Raw genomic sequence first — 6,569 nt, 5'->3', positions numbered from 1 at the left:
ACACAGTTGAACTCAATCTCCAGTGCCCCTTCCCTCCCTTCCCTCCCTGGTGGTCACATGGCTCAAAGTCCCAACTCTCTAATCACAAGACCGGTCTTTCTCACTTGGCCAGCCTCCATCTTGAATCACCTAATTAGTATAAACCAAGGGAAACCAAGAGTCATCTTTTTATTTTTTTCTTAAGATTTTATTTATTTGTCAGTGAGCACAAGCAGGGGGAGCAGCAGGCTGAGGGAGAAGTAGGCTCCCTGCCGAGCAAGGAGCCCAATGCAGGACTGGGTCCCAGGATCATGACCTGAGCCAAAGGCAGATGCCTAACTGACTGAGCTACCCAGGCATCCCAAGAGTCATCTCATCAGCCTGAACTATCAGGTGTGGTCCCCTGAGACCCACTATGAATAACAAAGACACTTATCACTCAGGAAATTCCACAGATTTCACGATTACCTCCCAGGAACCAAGGACAAAGACCAGCCAAGTTCTTTATGACAGAAGCACACACTCAAGTCAATGTGAAAATACTTCTTCAATTATTTTTTTCTATTTTTTTCTTTTTTTTTCCCCACCCAAGTATTTGCCAATGGGCTGTAAGTTATAAGGAGACTTAATTTTATCTACATTCTTTTGCCTTTATTCTCTACATCAGCTGCACCAGTTTGCACTCCCACCAATAGTGCAAGAGAGTCCCTTTTCTCCAAATCCTCAATTCTTCAATTATCCAAATAAACAAAGCATAAACATGAAGACTGTACTTTAGATATTACTCAACAAATAACTGCTATATACTACATCTGCTTACAGATCGCTGGCTAGAACTTAGACACAGGACCAGATCTGATGGCAAAAGAAGCCAGAAATTGGTCTTTGTCCTGGGCAGCAAATAGCCCAGTTAAAAGTTGGGGGATTCTGTTATTAAGGAAAAAGAGGATGATGGATATTGACAGATGACCAGGAATCTGTTTCTCAAGACCCAATACTGCAAAGCCATTTGGGTGTGAGGTCACATCCACAATTCTCTGGGTCTCAGCCTTCTCTGTAAGATGAAGGGCTCTGTACTTGTGAAAATAAGTGAAGCTCACTCAAATGACAGCACAGAGGCTATTTATTCAGAGATTGCTTTTGCAAAGGATCAGCTACTACCACCTGCATTTGGCAGAGATCCAGAGGCATGCACAAAGGAAGAATGCTTTAAAATGAGAAGAAAAAGAATGAAGCTTCAGGGATGCCCTTATTGGAGGTTGTTAGCACGGGAAAGCTGAAGGTAGGTTAACTAGGAGCAGGACATCTTTTTTTTTTTAAAGATTTTATTTATATATTTGACACAAGAGAGAGAGATCACAAGAAGGGAAAGAGGCAGGCAGAGGGAGTGGGGAAGCAGGCTCCCTGCTGAGCGGAGAGCCTGAGACCATGACCTGAGCTGAAGGCAGAGGCTTAACCCATTGAGCCACCCAGGTGCCCCAGGACATCTTACATGATTGGTTTGGGGAGCTTATTTGGCTCTCTATGGTTGATCCTAAGTTGAAAGTGGGGACAAACAAAATAGGGGTACTAGCAGTCATTGACCCAAGTTCTGGCTGTTCTGAGCTGATTGCTGTAGAGGCTGTGGTTTGCCTTTCAGGTTGGTTACTGCAGAGGTGTGTGTCAGAGTTCTACTGTCATATATGGTGTGTCGATTGTCCGTTGGTATATTTAGTTTCTCAGTTCCCCCGCTTTGGTCATTCCCTTGAGAAAGTTTGGCTAATTCAGATATACTAGATCTCCAGATCTTCACAACTTACAGATTTTTCAATTTTCCCCATATAAACTGTATCATATCTTTTGTTATTATCACAGCAATAATCTAGTAAGAGAGCAGTTGTGAAGAAGTATTGAGCCAAGTAGTGTTTTCTTTAATATATACCCAGTGCTACCATGTCCATTTCATATATCTAAGAACAGCAAGAAATTATGGCCATGGCACAGATACCACCATGGTTAGTCAATTGGAGGTTTAGAGTAGCACAAATGCCCGTAACTACTTGTGCCAGCGAAATGAGGCAAATTTACAGATCTTCCATGTAGGGAAGAGGTGATATCATTAATAATTTCTGCCAGAGTCAGTGATAGGTCTTCTAAAGTCTTTTTATTTCCCTCCACTGGAAATACTGCTCTGATTGTTCACGTAAACAATGAGTTAGCAACTTGTCAGAGTGCTTGAATAGTCAAGCTCCTTATTTTGGAGCTCCTATCTGTGTTAGAATTTCCAGCACTGGTGACTAACAGTTAGGATTTCTGTACAAAGGATTTCTATACACACTCAGATCTTAGGATACTATTTCTAAACTGCATTAGGTTTTAGTGTGAGAAAAACAAGACAGTTGTCCTGGCAGCAGAGGAAGCAGAATCCAGTAGGGGCACATAGAAATCAAGGGGGAAAAAAGTTGCCCATGACATGAGATTGGGACCAAAGCCTTACATTAGCTTTGTTACCTATTTGGATTCCTACTACCCAAGTGATGAGTAACTGACCCATAACACTACAAAGGTTGTCAGATTCAAGTCTACAGTTACCTGTGGTCTGATCATTAGATTGTAATAACTAGCCTTTTATGGTAATCAGGGACACTAGCAGTCACAGGTTGATTTGTTTAAGGTCATTTGTCCCTGTAGGTACATGTGGAAAAAAATGGCTATAACTCCCTATAGTCTCATCTGACGAGACCATAATTGTTCAATCATATATATACATATATAGAATATCATGGTGGTCTGGCAATGGACGGCATATTTAGCAGCTGGTAAGACTGAGAGTAGTGCTTACTGTTTGGGATAATTTAAGAATGGCATTAGAGTGAATATATTCCAACCTAACAATTATATGAAAGAAGAAAGAAAAGAGAAAAAAGGACCATCATGGGTAGATGACAACCAGGGACCTATAGGAATGAGAAAAATAATAGAAGCAAGCAGAAAAAAAACAAAACAGGACTTTAACATAAGTCTCAGTCTGACATCTTGGGCAGAAGTTATTCATTATCTGAGGTCAGCTATTTATTCCAGAGGTCTTTGGTCAGCTATATACTTCTGAAGATCAGCTGCTTCTAGAGTATCTTGGAGAATCTTGTCTGAAGTCCTCTACCAGAGTAAGCTTCTAGTTGTACCACATCTACTTTCGGAAGAATTTCTTCTTTAATTGTGAAATACATCCTCAAGAATTGACTCTCTGTTTTCACCGCTGTATTTTTTGTTAACAGTACCTGATAAGGTCCCATACAATGAAGCTCAAGAGCAGTTTTCTCTGATGTCTCTTACAGATAAAACTTCATGGTTGAAGAGTACAAAGAGGCTACTTAGGAAGATGCTGTGGGAAGGCAGTGTTGACCTGTTGATGCTAGGACTGGGTATAGTATAAGAATCTCCTGCACTATTTTACCATGTCTGCATGCAGCAGGGTAGAGTCTAGTATTGGCAGTAGAATCTCTAAATAAATGGGCCTTCCAGTTATCAGTTTTTAGGGGGATAATGTTGTATCCCCAAGGGAGTGACCCATATAGCCATCAGGGCTTCTGGCCATAAGGGCTACCTTTGGTCAGGTTGCTAAAGTGTTTCTAGAAGTTTTGCTCATTTTAAGTTAAAGATGTCATTGGTTCTTACAACTTTTCCAGGACACTATGTATGGTAAGGACAACATACTTTTTGAATAAGGGTTCTTATAGAGTTCTTTTATAATAGTTCCTGTAAAGTGTGTGGGTGTCAAGTTGACACTGTGATGGCTTTAAAATGTCAACTTGGCTAGGCCAAACTACATTTCTTTACATGGTAAAGATACCTAGGGGATGAAAATGGAAGCTGCCAGTCCTCTTCTGGCTTTGCTGGAAGTCCCAGAACACCACTAACTTTCCAATGAAGTCTTCAGATTTTTTTTCTGCCTTTGAAAACTCCCATTACATATGTATTGGAATGTTTATGTTTACTTTTCCTTCATTTTTTTCCTCTCTCTCTGTTCTTTGGACTGTGTAATTTTTATTGATCTAGAACACAGATGTTCTAGTTCTAGTTCTATGTTCTAGTTCATTGATGCTCTCTTCTGCCTTCTCAAATCTGATGAGGCCTTCCACCACTTTCTATTGGTCAAAGCAAGTGATAAGTCCAGTCCAGATTCAAGAAAGGGGAAATAAACTTCACTTTTTTTTTTTTTTTAAGATGTATTTACTTATTTTTAGAGGAGAGTAAAGGCAGAGGGAGAAAGAGTCTTAAGCAGATTCCACACTGAGTGGAGACTACGACAGGGACTCGATCTAGATCTCAAGACCCTGAGATCATGACCTGAGCAGTAATCAAGAGTTGGGTGCTACACCAACTGTGCCATCCAAGCACCTCATAAACTTCGCTTTAAAAAAAAAAAAAAAAAGATTTTATTTATTTATTTGACAAAGAAAGACACAGTGAGAGAGGGAACACAAACGGGGGAGTGGGAGAGGGAGAAACAGGCTTTCCACCAACTAGGGAGCCTGATGTGGGGCTCGATCCCAGGACCCTGGGATCATGACCTGAGCCGAAGGCAGACCCTTAAGGACTGAGCCACCCAGGAGCCCCTAAACTTCACTTCTTGATGGGAGTAAGTTAGAGACAGACAAAGAATTGTTGGGACCATCTTTGCAGTAATCCTACCATTATGATTTTAACTGAGCAGTAATTTTCCTTCTTCAGTCCACTGTTTGAATGCCTCTTACCCAAATTCCTGCCAGCGCTGAGTGGTATCAATCTCTTTTAATTTAGCCAACTTGATATGTTAGAAGTCTACTAAAAAAGGGATGCATCATAAAATAGGGGTGAAATAGGTTGTCTAACTCAGCAAAGAAAAAGAAAGGGTAGATGAAGCGACTGAGTCAATCTTAATTTTTGGAATCTAACTTGTCACTATTTTTGGTTTTCTGTATGTTTGAAAATTTTTATACTAAATTTGAAAATCAGGAGGTCTGGCTGAGCAGGAGTACTGGCTTCTTAAAAGAAGTCCATATCCTTATTGGGGCTTTATCAAGATCAGAAGCTTCTGCACAGCAAAGGAAACAGTCAACAAAACCAAAAGACAACTGACAGAATGGGAGAAGATATTTGCAAATGACATATCAGATAAAGGGCTAGTATCCAAAATCTATAAAGAACTTTTTATACTCAACACCCAAAGAACAAATAATCCAATCAAGAAATGGGCGGAAGACATGAACAGACATTTCTGCAAAGAAGACATCCAGATGGCCAACAGACACATCAAAAAGTGTTCCACATCACTCGGCATCAGGGAAATACAAATCAAAACCACAATGAGATACCACCTCACACCAGTCAGAATGGCTAAAATTAACAAGTCAGGAAACAACAGATGTTGGTGAGGATGTGGAGAAAGGGGAAGCCTCCTACACTGTTGGTGGGAATGCAAGCTGGTGCAGCCACTCTGGAAAACAGTATAGAGGTTCCTCAAAAAGTTGAAAATAGAGCTACCCTACGACCCAGCAATTGCACTACTGGGTATTTACCTCAAATATACAAATGTAGTGATCCAAAGGGGTACATGTACCCGAATGTTTATAGCAGCAATGTCCACAGTAGCCAAACTATGGAAAGAACCTTGATGTCCATCAACACATGAATGGATAAAGAAGCAGTGGTGTATATATATATATATATATATATATATATATATACACATACATACAGTGGAATACCAGGCAGCCATCAAAAGAAATAAAATCTTGCCATTTGCAACAACGTGGATGGAACTAGAGGGTATTATGCTTAGCGAAATAAGTCAATCGGAGAAAGACAATTATCATATGATCTCCCTGATATGAGGAATTTGAGAAGCAAAGTGGGGGATTTGGGGGGTACGGAAGGGAATAAATGAAACAAGATGGGATCAGGAGGGAGACAAACCATGAGACTCAATCTCACGAAACAAACTGAGGGTTGCTGGGGGGGGTAGGGGGGTCGGGAGACGGTGGCTGAGTTATAGACATTGGGGAGGGTATGTGTTATGGTGAGTGCTGTGAAGTGTGTAAGCCTATGTGAAATGTGGAATGTGAAATGTGATGATTCACAGACCTGTACCCCTGGAGCAAATAATACATTATATGTTAATAAAAATAATTTTTAAAAGAAGTCCGTATCTTTTCGCCATATATTTGGGCAATCCGGGCAGACCCAGATGCTGTGAAGCCATGAGCGGGGCTGGTGAAAACACCGCAGCGTAGGTCTGGGATATGAGTGTGTGACCAAACGTGAGAATCGGAAGAATACATAAATGCGTGTGAAATCCAGGGTGCGTAATAAATGTAAACACGTCAGAGCTTTACCAGAGTTGGGTACGAACTTTATACTTCTTGTCTGTCTTACCCATTCTAAATCTTCTCCAGACATCACCCCTTGCAGCTTTACCTAGACCCTTTTCGTGCTCGTCTGTACCTCGCACTTCTTGTTGCGAACCGTCCGCAGCCCCAGCTCCTGTCAGCCCTAGGAGGCCCTCACGGTACCGAAGAGTCCGCAGCCTTTTCGTTCTGGTCACTCGCGACCGCTCCCGGCAGTGTACACGG

The sequence above is a fragment of the Martes martes genome (genome assembly GCF_963455335.1).
Source record: "Martes martes genome assembly, chromosome: 9".
NCBI lineage: Eukaryota > Metazoa > Chordata > Mammalia > Carnivora > Mustelidae > Martes > Martes martes.
Note: the sequence above shows the minus strand (reverse complement) of the source record.